The sequence below is a fragment of the Sebastes umbrosus genome, chromosome 11 (assembly GCF_015220745.1).
Source record: "Sebastes umbrosus isolate fSebUmb1 chromosome 11, fSebUmb1.pri, whole genome shotgun sequence".
In the NCBI taxonomy this organism is placed as follows: domain Eukaryota; kingdom Metazoa; phylum Chordata; class Actinopteri; order Perciformes; family Sebastidae; genus Sebastes; species Sebastes umbrosus.
In genome coordinates, this window is record NC_051279.1 from 26,028,470 (window position 1) to 26,045,030 (window position 16,561).

Sequence of the window (16,561 nt, forward strand, 5' to 3'; positions counted from 1 at the left end):
ATTCTAAATATAGCGTACATTTAAACTGATGTCAATTTTTTTAGGTTGCAAAAATATGTTTTTCTGCTGCTACCGTCCACAGCCGCTTTACCTCGCCTTTACCTCTTCAAAGCCACCAGACTCCATTCACATAAAACAGTAATTCCTCCGTGAAGAGGACCCTAAGCCATCAAAAACACGATTCTTAGTTTCAGGTGATTACACACTAATGAAAACATAGTTATGAATATTACATTTCATTACTACTAATAGATCCCTCTAAATCCTACAGACTTCCTTTAACAGTGTTTATACAGCACATTGCTGATATCAGATTGTCTTTGTGTCCAACATGTAAAAATGTAAAGACGTTAATGTGACCAGGTGCATGTCTGAAAGAGGCTCAGAGAAGACAGGTGTTGTCTTTAAATGACCTCAGATCAGCCTCTCAGACATGACGGGACGCTGTACAGTATCCACCCATACAGGCTTCGGCTCTATTACACGCACCGCTGCTGAACGTCTTCACCCAGAGGCGGCTCGGCTAAATATACCTGTTGTTCTACACACACCTTGACAACCTGCGATCACACAGGGCTCATCTCATTATGCCGCATGATGGGATTTCACCACATGCAAACGAGTTTAATTAAGCCGAAACTTATTAGTCAGTGGAGTGTGAGTGAGTGGATATGTAAATGTGCAGCGGCGCGGAGGAAAATCAGATCACATGTATAATAGGATGGAAGATAAAGAGGTTTAATAGCACGGCGGCGTGTCATTAACCGCTAAATAAATGACGCCGTGTAAACACGATTATCTCCGAGCTCGTCTAGACGGCAGAGATGAGATCAAAAAAATTACAGTTCAAATTAAATTTTATTTCGTCAACCTTTTATCCCTTAGAAAGTTCAGGATGACTTTATCACCACTTTTCCTCCTCCTCTTCTTCAGCAGAGGAAAGAGAGGGCGAGCTGTGATGAAAGAGTGGACTGAGCGGTTTTGACAGGACATTCGACACCGTCGGCTCCGTCACACTGCTCCACTGTCGGCCTGAACTGCTGTAATTTGGCTTCAGACATCTGCCAAACAGAGAGGGAGGGGGGAGGAGGTCAGGAGGTTGCTGGTTCAAATCCAGACTGTAGGAGGGGAAAGTGAGCTAAAGACACTCTCTGAAAACATAAACAGGAATTCATCTAATTTAAGACAACACACATGCACAAAAAAACATCTCAAAATGTTTGTTTAGCAATAATTTTGTGAAAATAGTTGAATAAATGAGCCCATTAAATGGATACAAGACACTTGGATAAAAAGTTTTTCAGACTTTTTATAAAATGTTTTGCCGTTTCAAGGCTGGCCCGCACTTAAAGATGTTTCAAATCTTACCAGATGTGTAAAACGTGAGAGAGCCCACACAAAACAACATGTTGTGTTAAATTTAACAGTTTTGTTCCTATAGTGTGTGGAGAGCAACGATTTGGCCAAAACAGCAACCACACACTAACAGATTCATTCACCAACAACAAGAGTCCCGATTCTCTGGCGGGCAGGAAGAATTAGTGATGTTAGTTTTTACTTTGTACTGAAATTTCACGAAGGATGGATGGATGAAGTCATGGAGACACGTTGAATAAACACTACTACTTTATGCTTCACGTTTAACATTAGCTCCTACATTAGCCGCGGCCGCCATGACGGCGGTGGTTGTCCTTCCTTCTTCATTCAGCTTGGTTCTCTATTGGCTATTGTTCTTTCCAACGTGACTGCGTCATTGGCTGTCCTGGGGGTTCCCCACACACAACAGGATATCCCATCGTAAATATTCAACATGATTAATATTTAATATTTGAAATCGGTGCGTCCAGGATGGACTTCAGAGCCGATCGGGGGATGTAAAATACTCTTAACATCTGGAAAGATAATCTTTAGAACCATCAAACAATCAGGGCTTTGCTGACGATCTTTTTTCCTCGTAAACTTATAACTTTATTCTCATAATATTACAATTTTTTTCTCGTAAACCTATGACTTATTCCCGTAATATGATGTCTTTATTCTCGAAATCTCAGATTAATTTTTTTTCCTCAATGTGGCCCTAATACTCCATCGTACCATTAAAAGCGTTCAACCATCGAAACCAGCACATTCTCACTCCCAACTTGTCAAATACCGACGCTTGGTCAGCGGCTTTAAGCTTCAAACTATGACTCTAGGTATCCCTCTAGCGTCAGGTTTGGTGTGTCTGGGCCTTTACAGACTTCCCCACCGACCCTGAAGATAAACGGTTTCCATACTGTGGTGAAGTTAAGGTTAGTGCCAGATCAGACCGTCATCCAGAGTCAGGACAGATGGTTTAAATTAAGAGGAGGAGGAGGAGGAGGGAGGAGGAAGGTGAACGACAGTTATCCTCCACCCTCCATCTGTCCAAAATGTCACGCAGCAATCTGAGAACCATCAACCCGACCGACGAGTGAGGAACACATGTTTCTACCCGACTGACGAATGTGTGTGTGCGTGTGTTAGTGTGTGTGTGTGTGTGTGTGTGTGTGTGTGTAGCAGATGAATAACAGGCTCCAAATGACAGTTTAAATTGAGTGGTATTTCCCTTTAAGTACAAAGCTGAATCTCACTGCTCACTGATGACTGACACGTTTCTGACAGACACAAACTGTGTGATTATTACCTTCTGTACGCACACACACACACACACACACACACACACACACACACACTTAATGACCAGCGACAGAAGTAATAATTACGCCTGACGAATAAATGAAAAAAGAGAAAACTGGCTGAGTGAAGCACTTGACGGCCGTTGGACTCTTCAGTGTTGGAACAGTGCCACACACACACACACACACACATATACACACACACACACACACAGTAGGTCTTTGAAGCTATTTCTTTCCACTCTGTCTCTAATAATGCGCCTTTTCAAAGAGCTGTCAATCAGTCGGCAGCCGCCTCGCTCACCTACAGACAGACATGTGAGTATAAGATGTGAGATTTCCATCTTAGTTTTCCATACAAAAATAACTTTGTCAGTTTGTTTAGACGGACTGAATGGGAATGCAAAAATATTTTTCTGTGTCACCAAAAAGTTTTTACAATAACTTTTTGTTCAATGAGATGCAGAAATTAAATCAAACTCTCAGCCAACTGCACCTGAGCAGACCAAAATATCCCCATACAACGGTTCACATGATATCTTACAAAATGTTATTCCTAATCTTTTGTGCGTTCTCCTATGAATGTCCAGCAACAGAAGTCAATTTCAGCTTGTTACATGCATACTGTCTTTTCTAAACAAACTTATGTCTTCACAGGAACACTTCACTACTTAGTTAGCTTCTGGAAAAGATTGTGGTTAAGGCAACATTTCAAACCTCACACTTTTTCTTTTTACTTTTACTTTTAGTACGTACTGCAGCTGCCCTTACAAAGTACGTACTGGGGCATGCAGTATGCATACAATTTGGACATACTACTTTGTCATAACATTGTGACTTCAGCTTTGACCGTCTTGCTCATATATCCTCCGCTCTGTAGGATTCAGGATTGTGGGTCAGAATAGCCAGAAAATCATGCTGGCTTGAATACGGCAAAATGTGACCGAATGTCGTATGGCATACTGCATTTGACATACTATGTATTGGGACATACTAAATCATTTTCTGGCATATAAAAACATGGTGATATGGGTATTGGAACGCAGAGAAAGTGGTTGTGTTGCCTAAACCTAACTTCCTGAGAATACAGAAGGTTATTTTGAAAGGACACTATGCATGTATATTGAAACGTAAGAGGGGTACCTCGTGCGTCGGTCTCCGATACCGAGGGGCGCTGACCAAGCGGCTGTATTTGATGAGTTGAGAATGGATTGATAATGTCCGTTTCTGTGTCTGTTTTGGGGTATATGTGCAGAGAAGGAAAACCAGGAAAATAAAACATTTTTGTGGGGTCAGTCTTGGAGCACAATATTCATTTGTCATTTGACATCGTTGGGCCTCATGTACACGACATCCTGTTGACTCAGTTGTCTCTAATGTGTGTCCCAGTCCAAAATCTGAGCTGTGACAATAAGAAGTCAAAGAGTGTGTCCAACTACACCTCTGGCTGTACAGTACGATGAAGCCAGTACCCAACATATCAAGGCCAAACATAAAACCAACTGTTCTCAAAACACACTGAGATAATTATCTGACTTGCAGTGTTCACTAGTTCATCATCCACCGACAGCCTCCCCACTGCGAGCTGAACATCAGTCCAAACCCAGAGCGTCTGTACGAGCTGAGAAGCAGGAAGTGCTCCTCTAATAAACAGTGAAGCGTGCAGAAATCCAGTGCTGCAGGCTCTCTCTCTGTTTTGGGGGGTAAAAGTGACAGAGTCAGTAGATTCTATATTAAGATCTTCTCCTCCGACAGCCAGTGTTTCTACCCCGAGTTATCCCTCTCTCCTCTGCAGGCCATCCTGCTGCTGTCAACACGAGGCCGGGCTGAGATATCAGGCTGTTTCTACAAGTCAGACGGTCAGTCTGCTCCTCATTCAGTCTTATTAACTCCTCTTTGTACACATCTTTACAAAAACTACACATTTTTTGTCATAGTCTATGTATCTTTAATCATTCCTACAGGTCCAGATGTTTTATTCCTCAATGATAAGTTTATCCGTGTCGACTGTGAGAAGATGTGCTGTCACCCAACAAGAGAAGAAGTCAAAGTGCAGCAGCCCAGATTGGCCTGCCCAGCGGGATTGTGGATGAATTTAGTCCAAAAATCAGTTAATTTTCCTTCGAAGGAACATATCCCATGTATCTTTTACTGTGTCATTGTTAGGGCTGTCAAAGTTAACGCGATAATAACGCATTAATGTCACTAATTTCTATAACGTATTAATGCAATCGATATTTTGGAGGTTGTAGCAGCTCAGTTTTAAAGCTAGATCGAAGTTACTGGTTTAATATGAAAATATAAAACCTAATGAATCCGTTGGTACCAACCATGTCATACTAGGTTGTCGAGAAGGAGGTTAAATAACGCTCCACACCTGTGCTAAAGTTTGGCGAGGAAAAACTGTCATGGACATTTTCAAAGGGGTCCCTTGACCTCTGACCTCAAGATATGTGAATGTAAATGGGTTCTATGGGTACCCACGAGTCTCCCCTTTACAGACATGCCCACTTTATGACAATCACATGCATTTTGGTGCAAGTCATAGTCAAGTCAGCACACTGACACACTGACAGCTGTTGTTGCCTGTTGGGCTGCAATTTACTATGTTTTGATTTGAGCATATTTGTCATTGTTTTGTGTTGCTAATTAATTTCCAATAATAAATATATACATACATTTGCATAAAGCAAGCATATTTGTTCACTCCCATGTTGATGAGAGTTTTAAATACTTGACAAATCTCCCTTTAAGGTACATTTTGAACAGATAAAAAATGTGTGATTAATTTGCGATTAATCACTATTAACTATGGACAACCGTGATTATTTGCGATTAAATATTTTAATCATTGACAGCCCTACTATTTTCACTAAAAGACTCAAACTAAATCAGGTACCAAAATGAACACTGCTGAAATAAACTAAAACAGCTGCATGGAAGACAAAATATAACCAAATATAGCAGCATGTGGTGAAACTGAGCGTTGCAATTAAAACAGTTTAAAAGTGAACTTTATCCCTGCTCACTGGTAAAAACACAAACACAGCGGTGTTAAACTGTGTCTCACCATCCGTCTCCATTCCTCACATCAGCTCGGCTATTTGTCAGATTTCTCTCAATAACCAGTTCTTCACCCACAGACCCGGTTTTCAGCAGCTCTCAGCAGAGTGTGGCGCTGCAGGGCCCGCAGGAAGCCTAATGACCGTGGCCTCTCTCTGCTGCCGGCCACTGTGACTGACGGTCTGACGGCTCTTGATGAATGACGTTCTCCGCCTCGACAGACTGAAACCGATGCCAGGCAGTGGGGGGGGGGATTCAGCTGCTAAACATCAGCTCTCCGTCCTCCGAGGCCCCCGCTGCTGTAATGAGCCCGCCGCTCGGTTCAGCAGAGGGCCACGGGGGCCGAGGCCGAGTGATGAGGGCCGAGCGTGACAACGTGATGGAGCGCGAGCGGCAGAGCTGGTGAGGAAACGAGGGAAAGGAGCATGTCACCGCTGTCAGGAGAGAAGCTCATTCCTCCAGGTTTTCCTGTCTAACCTTTGTCGACTGAAACCAGCGCGGCTCCATCTGTCTTTTCCTGCTTTATATTCACACACTGGAGCTCCTTCTCTACAGACACGAACACGGTCGAATGTTTCTGGTCTCTGGATCACTTTTAATTCACGTTTATTTACTCTCTCTCCAGGAGTTAGAAGATCTAAACCACTCTAATATTCAACAGGATATCACAGAAATATGTGAAATGACCACGACTTCTTAACCAGCCCAGTCGCACAGCAGTTCGTGAAATAGTCACGAAATTTAACGTATTTATTTGTGTACAGAGACACTAATTTCACTTTTTTTTGCGATACGCAATTGTGAACCAGGAAGTATAGAGAGCAGCGAATGGCGTGTAGCAAGGAGATCATGATGGATGAGTGGGTCTAAAAACACAGGACAAAAAACACAGGACTTTCGTCAGGAGACCACTGTTTGTGTCCCGCGTAAAACTACAAGTCCGTGTTGATTTATTTGTCACGTAACTTCCGTACTTAAGTTACAACACTTCCACAGTTATTTTAACCCAAACCGCAATCCTTTCCTAAAGCTAACTAAGTAGTTTTTGTCACATAACTTCCGTACTTAAGTTACGCCACTTCTGGTGTTATTTTAACCCAAACTGTAATCTTTTCCTGAAGCTAAGTAGTTTTTATCAGGTGTATTTTTGAATTTTGGACTGAGCCAGGCTAAGGGCCCTGATTCACTAGAGGTTGGCTCAAAAAAATCTCAGACTGCACAGAACTCCATCCAGAAAGTCCCAATGTCCAAGTTCCTGCACAAAGTCAGTATTATTTTTCACAAAGAGTTATGCTCTGTGTACTTAAACAGTGTACTTTAAAGTATTCCTATAAGTACTTCTAGTTATTCCAGTTTTTATTTTATGCTTCTCATGTCGACCTGAAACCTCCACGCCTCCACCATCAGCCTCAGAGCTCCCACTGCCCTGGCATAAAATACTTTCATCCTTGAGTGCTGCTGAGCTGTAAAACATGTCTGTCGTCGACATACAGTGTCACCACTCAGACGCCTGACCATCAATTCTTCACCATCCGGCCTTGATCGTTTCAGCCGTCAGGACTCTGTGACCTCTGAGAAATAAGCCAAACTCTTAAATCCCCAATAAAAGGGATTCAAATGACCTGCCAAGAACAACAGCAGCGATTGATAAATGGTCGTTGAATCATTAATGAGGTAACCGACAAACGTGTTCTATATACGACGTTAACGTGTGAAAGCATACATTACTTTGTCTTTTTGGGAAAGTTGTAGGACTCATATGTCAGTTAAGTAGAAATGGTGCAACTGAGCAAAGTTTAGTGTGAAAATGTGAAGCAGTTAGTTTTGATTTTACTTTGAAATTCATGATCAACTGTATGTTCAGCTGGTGCAACAGCCTGCTGGTTGTTAATGGACAGGATGTGTTACTAGTTAACTTACTTTGGTTTGATGCGAAATGACGCACTTTACACTGTATGAAACCAACAACCTGGTCTCACGGGAAGGCGTATAAATACCACGACATTACATGGACATACTACGTGTCATGAGTATGCATTTTAGCCTTTTCGCATGCCATTTGTACGCCACGCAAACGTCCACAGTTAGGTTTAGGCAAGAAAACCACTTAGTTGGTGTAAGTGAAAACGTCATGGTTGGGCTTGAAATAAGTAAGTAAACTAAGTAAAACACGTACGGAAACAACATAACACAAGTACAGAAAATGTCACAAACGTTTTGCCGCTTCTGGTGTTATTTTAACCCAAACCGTGATCTATTCCTAAACCTAACCAAGTAGTTTTGTTGCCGAAGCTGACCCAAATCGATCTATTCCTAAACCTAACTAAGTAGTTTTATTTTGAAAAGACCAGAGCGGAAAACAACACGTGCATCACGTGTTGCTGGACATTCGTAGAAAAGCGCACAAAAAATACATTATTGAAAGTCGCACTGAGCATCACAGAAAAAAAGGGAAATTCATGTCTATGTGCACGAATCAGTCCGTGGGCCCACCCAGGAGGTGATCAGTCTGAGACACTCTGCTGTTGGTCTTGGCCTTCCTCAGCTTGCAGACTCCTGTATGACTGGTTATAAAAATACAGTTCCTACACCAACACTCAGTACAGATCTGGGTAGAGTTACCGGCACTGTCAACTTACAAATGATAGCTTTCGCTGCTGTCACGTCTCTCTTCAAAACACTTTGGCAAATTACTGTAGTCAAGCAGTAAAGTCTGCAAAAAGGTGACACGGATGAGGACTGTAGGAATGATTTTCTCTCTGCTGTCTGCTGTGTTTCTGATGGGATACAAAATGGAGTTTTTAACACCTTCCTGGAACTCATTAAACTCTCAACCGGTTAAATGGTCGACATTTTACTGGAGTACGAACAATAAAAACACAGATATTACAGCTTCTTGAATCTCAAACATATTGAGAAACATGTTTGGTAGTTTTGTGTCTCTTTATAGACCTTTTGCATCTCCATTTGGTCATTTTGCATCTCTTTCTGGTAGTTTTACATCTCTTTATAGTTGCTTTGCATCTCTTTGTAGTTGTTTTGCATCTCTTTGTAGATTTTTTTGTGTCTTTTTTTGGTAGTTTTGCATCTCTTTGTAGATGTTTTGCATCTCTTTGTAGTTGTTTTGCATCTCTTTTTGGTCGTTTTGCATCTCTTTGTAGTTTTTTTGGATCTCTTTGTAGACGTTTTGTGTCTCTTTTTGGTAGTGTTGCATCTCTTTGTAGTTGTTTTGTATCTCTTTGTGGACATTTGGTGTCTCTTTTGGGTAGTTTTGCATCTCTTTGTAGACGTTTTGCTTATTTTAGTAGATGTTTTGCATCTCTTTGTAGATGTTTTGCATCTCTTTTTGGTAGTTTTGCATCTCTTTTTGGTAGTTTTGCATCTCTTTCTGGTCATTTTGTGTCTCTTTATAGTTGTTCTGTGTCGCTTTGTAGTTGTTTTGTGTCTTTTTGTAGATGTTTTGTATCTATATTTTGTAGTTTTGCATCTCTTTATAGACATTTTGCATCTTTTAGTAGATGTTTTGCATCTCTTTGTAGATGTTTTGCATGTCTTTTTGGTCATTTTCCATCACTTTGTAGACGTTTTGCATCTCTTTGTAGACGTCTCTCTCCAAAACACTTTGGCAAATTACTGTAGTTAAACAGTTCTGCAAAAATGTGACATGGACAAGAACTATGGGAACAATTTTCTCACTGCTGTCTGCTGTGTTTCTGATGGGATACAAAATGGAGCTTTTAACACCTTCCCGGGACTCATTAAACTCTCAACAGGTTAAATGGTCGACGTTTTACTGGAGTATGAACAATAAAAACAAAGAAATTACAGCTTCTTGAATCTCATTACGTGTCATTGCACACTGCAGCTGCGGTGGATTTTTATTATCCTCTGTAATGAAAATGATAGCTGGTCACATCTAATAGAACCTCAGACATTCACGTTAAACGCCTGAACAATCAAGCACGAGCACTGTTTCATCAATAACTTCCAACAAACCGACGAAGTATTAATGTTCCTGCTTTATAGCCACAGTGTTTGTTGGGTGGTGGGTATTAGAGGGCTGGATTTAAAAGCACCTGTGGACAATAAGAGTGATCACACAATTATGTTCTGGAGTTGAGGGGGAATTAGTTTGAGTTTTACTATAAATGTGTTTAATGTCCTCAATCCAAGGCTGTTAAAACAGGAGCTCCAATTACATAAAAGGATTAAACTGTTAGCTTCACTCCACAATAACACACACTCATATATGCACATGGAAAAGCTGGTTTATGGTCTATGTTTTCACCACTTAAGTATGTGTGTAGCTGTCATTAGAGCTGTTAATGTGATCAAAACAATAACAGGCCTTGTGCTAAATCCACTCATACAAACAGATTTGCTCTGAAGTGGCACATACGAGGGATTTAAGAGATTTAACAGTTTACTTTTACTTCTTGTACAGAATTTAGTTGCGTTAATGCCTTAAAGAAATTTGTGGAGTTAAAAACAAATTTGCATTACTATGACGTTAACTTTGACAGCCCCAATATAAAGCATCACCCTTTAAAAAGCCTCTTGGATCAGCTGGGATATGCATCGTCACAAAGCTGAAAACAGAACTGTTTTTCTCACTTTTTAGAGATACATGGTCCTCACAGGACAGCGACGCTACACACATGATGATTTAATAGACCATGATGCATTGCTGTAGATTAAACTAGCCAATAGTATGTAAAGTAGTTCAAATGCAACATACACATTAATGCAGCAGTAATATTAATCCAGAAACATGAGATATAATAGGAAAACAATGACAGGGAACATTTTACTGCAACATCAATACTTTCACTGTAGTTAAGCTTTGAATGCAGTACTTCTACTTGTAGTGGAGTATTTTCACAGAGTGGTATTAGTACTTTTACCGCAGTAAAGGATCTGAATACTTCGTCCTCCCCTCCACTAAGTGCCTAACCCCAACCTGTACCCTAAAACCAAGTCTGAACCTTCAAACAGTCCTTTGAAGTATTGAAGGCCGTCCTAACGATGCAGAAATGTCCTCACTACGCTGGTTTAATACTGAACCAGGTCCTCACAGAGATAGAGAACCAGTGCTCACACACACAGAGACTAAAGGGCGGCAGGAAACACACTGACAGGCTTTAACTTCACCAGTCTGTGTGGATCACCAACACATGTGAGAGTCCACTGACTGACTGACTGACTGACTGTTAATCCTTCACCACTCCTTTTCCTCTTCCAGACATCACCTCCTCCTCTCCTCTAAGCTCTCCTCATTCCCTCTCCCTCGCCCCTTCACGTCTTCAACCTTCACCTCCTCCTTCCCGTCATCTCCTCCCTCGTTGGCCTCTTTTCTTCTCTAACCTTCACCTTCCCTCTAACCTCTTCTTCCTCCTCCTCCTCTTCCTCCTCCTCCTCTGGATAATGATGTCATACATATACTGAATAACTTTCATTAACAAAATAATTATCCAGATGCCACATGTACACATGGGAGGATTATGAGACAATGGGCCCCTGGGCACAGACACCCCTCCTCCATAAGAACAAAAGCCACAGACTCAAAGAGACATATCTTTAGTTGTTTTGAGTCTCTTTGACAAAGTTTTGAGTCTCTTTGTAGATGTTTTGAGTCTCTTTGTAGATGTTTTGAGTCTCTTTGTAGACGTTTTGCATCTCTTTTTGGTATTTTCATATATCTTTGTAGATGTTTTGCATCTCTTTTTGGTAGTTTTGCATCTCTTTGTAGATATTTTGCATCTCTCTGTAGTCGTTTTGCATCTCTGTGTAGATATTATGTATCTCTCTGTAGTCGTTTTGCATCTCTTTGTAGTCATTTTGCATTTCTCTGTAGTGGTTTTGCATCTCTATTTAGTAGTTTTGCATCTCTAATTAGTAGTTTTGCATCTCTCTGTAGTCGTTTTGCATCTCATTTTAGTAGTTTTGCATGTCTTTGATGTTTTTGCGTCTCTTTTTGGTTGTTTTGCGTCTATTTTGGTAGTTTTGCATCTCTATGTAGTCGTTTTGCATCTCTTTGTATATGTTTTGCATATCTTTATTGTTGTTTTATATCTCTTTCTAAACATTTTGCATCTCTTTTTGGCATTTTTGCATCGTTTTGCATCTCTTTGTAGTTGTTTTGCATTTCTTTGTAGACATTTGCATCTCTTTTTGGTCGTCACGTGTCTATTTTTGGTAATTTTGCGTTGTTTGGCATCTCTTTGTAATTGTTTTGCATCTATTTGTAGACATTTGTGTCTCTAATTGGTTGTTTCGCATCTCTTTTTGGTTGTTTTGACAAAAAGTGAATCTCTCTTCTCTTTTGTTTTGTCTTCCCTATTTCCTTTTCTCTTCCCCCTCCTCTCATCTATTTCTCTTTCTTACCAAATCTCATATTCCCTCCCCTCCTTCTCCTGTCTCCTCTCCTCTCCCATTTCTCCTATGTCCCCTATTATCTATCCTCTCCTCACCTCTTGGTCTTTCCTTCCCTCCTCTCCCTTCCTATTTTATTCCTCCTACTACTCTCCTCTCCACTTTACTCCTTGCTTCCCATACTCTTAGACTGAATGGATAATTTGTTGTTTAAATGATTCACATGTTTCTCAGCTGTTTAACAACTGTCTGATCAACACACACCAGATGGACAGGAAGTGAAGTGTTAAATCCAGAGAACTAACTTCACTTCTTGTTCAGCGTCCGCGGCGCTCAGATCAAACACAAGAAATAATTTATACACACTCGTCTCTAAATATAAAATCACATCGTCTGATCCGCCGTCACCGTCGCAGCTGCTTACACCAGCGAACGCACCACATGTCCTAATGCGCTGTAATGGGTTGAACACGATGCAGCCTTGTTGAACGCAGCTTTGAAGATGATGCAACGTGATGGACAACTGAGACGAGGCGCTTCTCAAACGGCTAAATTCAATGATTTTTTAAAAACGCTCGCCAGCAGAAAGTCAGCAGGGATGGAGAGCGAACGAAAGAGAGAGAGAGAGAGAGAGAGAGAGAGTTTTAGATGATATTAATGAACAGAGGAATTTATCAGAGGAACTTTATTTTCTAAGGACATAAATTGTTTAAGAATTTGTCTCATTGCAGATGCTGCAGTGGGTTTTATAAATAATCATGATGTTTTCTACCAGGGCGAGTCCTTTATCAGCAAAATACTGGGATTGGATTTGGGATTTGTTTCCCCCCAAGGTTCAATCAGTGCACTTTTAGACCAGGCAGGACTGCTTAAAGAAATATTATTATATTAAGTAATTTTTAATATCAACCCGTCTCTCCCTGTAGACTTGAGTTAAAGCTGCATTAATCAATATTTTTATATAAATAATGAAAAAGATGACTGAATGAAGAGAATTATTACTCTGCAGCACTATGAAGCTTTTTAGCTTCTTTTGGCTCCTTGTCTTTGTTTTAGTCTCACTAAGTGCGTTTCCATCCACATATTTTTACAACACGCTCTCACTCTCAACTCGTCACAAACGGGCGCTTGGTCAGGACCCCTTTAGCATCATTTTTCAACATGTAGGGTAGTCTGATAGACTTCAACACCTGGTTAACGATGTCAAAACAAAACTACTTGGTTAGGTTTAGGAAAAAATCATGGTTTGGGTTAAAATACGTAAGTTTGTTACATAAGTTACTAGGGCTACTTGGGTGCTGATTCGATGTGTATTGCAATTTTTAAGTATTGCAATTCGATATTACGATTTATTGCGAATTTTGTTAACTTTTTTAACACTAGAGTAGGGGGAAAAGTTGAATCATACACTTCTAGGGACTTTTACTTTAGGAAAATATCTAAATTAACGCAGTTAAAATGTTTGATTTTCAGCATGTATGTAGTCAGAGATGTCCTGAAGTCAAATATATCAGTCATTGTCAGGAATTATTTATTACATTTTTTCCAGCAACCCAAAAGTCAAAGAATAAAGACATTTCCCTCACAAATTAGTGGTATTTTCTTTTTAATTTATAAGGGACATGTAATGTTTTATAGTTCCGGTGAATATAATCCAATCAATCTTATTTCCATATATGTATTTTATATATACAGTTCCCTTTGTTAACACCTCATTTTGATATCCCGACGTAGTCACACGTGTATACTTCCTCTAACTTCTCCAAGGTCGCCACTAGCTCTCCCGTCAGCTCCGTTCTCTTTACACATCCATGTTCAGCTCCATCGGGGCCGTTTGAATGCATTAAACATAAATGTCAGTATATGGGTGCTCTACAGTTGTAGCGTTGGCTGATTTGACCACGGAGATGAGAGTGACGGCCGGCTTGACCGCACATTACCGCAATACGATACCGTTTCCTGTCCATGACAGAGTTAGCATGCAGCTTTAGCCGTGATGTCAAGCTGTGTCCAAAGTGTTTCTGTTCACACTGCGGTTTGTTTTGGTGATGGATACGGAACGGATATAATGTCACGTTGCTCAGAATACAACAATAAAACGGTAACTTCCTTCTACCTCCGCATAGACTCAAATTAAGCAAATATATCGATTCTGGCATTAAAAAAATCATAAAAAAAGAAAAAGAAAAAAAAACCGCAATATTTAAGTTAATCGTTTTATCACCCCTATTGAGAAGATTATGTTTATACAGATTTTCATAACTGTTGAATTATAAATTAGTTTTTTGGGGGTTTGTGTGATGGCCATCTTCATTGCTTTACAGCTGTTTCTTTTGTAATTTTGACCCCAACGATAGTCTCCAGCTGTCCTGACCTGCTGCTACTCTGCTTGATTCCTCTCAGTATTTAACCCTGATTGATCTTAAATCTTCTCCATTCAGCCTTTTTAATAAATATAACACATGTACTTGGTAAATTAAATGACGCACACTACTTTGCAAATTGTTTTGTCAGCTGCTTTCTCTTCCATATGAAACCATAAACCCACTCGGACGTTCTTGATGTGGATTATAGCGACTTTACTGCTTCATGGCCATCGTACGACCATAATCGCATTAAAAATCGCCCTCTCTGGTGTTGTTGCCATAATGTGCACAAGCTCAAATGTGCCCTATTGTTCTGAGGCAGCCAGGTGGAAGAGCCGAGGAGTTTCTTCCACATTATGAAGACGCTGTAGGTGTCGGCGGGTGATGGAGCCACCAGGCCACCGGCCCGGTTGACGTGATGGGAGAGACAGGCAGGACACCAGCTCTGGGCCTCGTTACTCGAGCTCCATTAAGCTTCATGCTCAAATTATACCCTAATACCTGTTGTCACTGCGATGCACTGGACTGCAAGCATTTATCCGGGCCATGGGGGCAAAAAAACGCCCACGCACACTGGTGGTTACAGGCTTTCTGCAACCAACGGGCATCAGTGTTACACCCAGCAGGTCAACACGTTATCAGTGGATGTAGTTCAGTCAGGCCTGAAAGCTCCAAGCTCTGAAATTTAATCTCAGCAGATATTTTTCCATGAATTTATCCACCTTCAGTCTCTCCATCCACTTTAACATAATCGTTCATGACACCAGCCACACACACAATCTTCTCCACAACAGGAGAATCAGCTGTGAGCACATGATGACTAATATACAGCAGAGTCCTGCCACCACCCCCTATGGGCCGCAGTCTTCATTACAGACACAATATGGACGTGTTGGACAGAACAAACAACATCCGGGTGATTGGTCTTTTTTGGCTGGACCGTAAAAGACCAGCCCTACAAACGCAAAAGTCTGGGTGGCTCTTTTTCCTATACAGCCAAGGCAAAATCCTGCGAGAAGTGATCACGAGCGGTAAGGGAGGAGCATGCCTCTGAAATTTAAGGGAAAACATTTGCACTTTAAACAAAGCATGGATCTGTCAGAGCGATGGAGGTTTATTGTGTCATTAATCATTGACGAGATAACGATGCCACAGAGAACAAAATTAGTGTTGTCAACTGATTAAAATAGTTAATCGTGATTAATCGCAAATTAATTGCACACTTTCTATCAGTTCAAAATGTACCTTAAAGGGAGAAACACAGGACTTTCGCCCAGGAGACCGCTGTTCATGTCCCGTGTGAAACAGCGGTCAAAGTTGATATTTGTCACATAACTTCCGTACAAAAAAAGCAGCAGTAGGCGAGATTGGAGCATATATGATTAAAAAAGGTTATTTTTATAAAACGGTTGCTATATCGTGACAGTAGTACATGAAACAGGTAACCTGAAAAAATCATGTGCCTCTTCGTCCTCCGGTGCTCCTAACGGCATCTGCAAAATTTTACAGACCGGAGGAAAACAAGCAGTAAGAGCTGATCTGAGATCTGCTGTCCAAGTTGTCAGTGAGAGCCGACTATCAATCACTCGCAAACTCCGACCAAACGGTCAAACTAGGCAGCGCTGATCAACTATGAATCAATATTCTGTTACGTTAATCCCTATTTCTCGCCTCAAATGTTTTCAGAATCATCTTGTAGTGCACGGTTTAGCTGTAAAATGAGAAAGTGTGTGACGCCGCCGCCATTGTGAAATCTGGTGAAGGAACGCCAAGTTCCGGTCACATGACCGGAGCACAGCCAATAGGAACGCTCTCTCAATGAAATGACCTGTGATTGGTCAAAGTCTCCAGTTACAGGCTAGATTTTTTAAAGCCTGAAAACAGAGCCATGAGGAGGAGCAGAAGTCTAGTTTTCTCTCAGAACACTTGAATTACAATATGCTGAAAGGTTATTATGGATGCCAAAATATACTGCTTACTGAAGCTTTAAGTTATGGCACCTCCGGCGTTATTTTAACCCAAACCAGGATCTTCTTTCCCCCAGTCCTTACTTCTTCAACGGGCTTCCTGAGGGTCAAGACTTTGTTTGAGGTTTTAGGTTAG

At 41.0% G+C, this 16,561-nt stretch overlaps 1 protein-coding gene across 1 annotated transcript in view; it reads right to left on the reverse strand.

Annotated features, from left to right (window-relative positions):
• Positions 1-16,561, reverse strand: part of si:dkey-22o22.2 (neural-cadherin) — a 181,737-nt gene that overhangs the window by 150,998 nt on the left and 14,178 nt on the right. Inside the window, 1 exon segment of the mRNA XM_037783518.1 lies at positions 872-1,061. The gene's annotated coding sequence lies outside the window, so the exon portion shown is untranslated.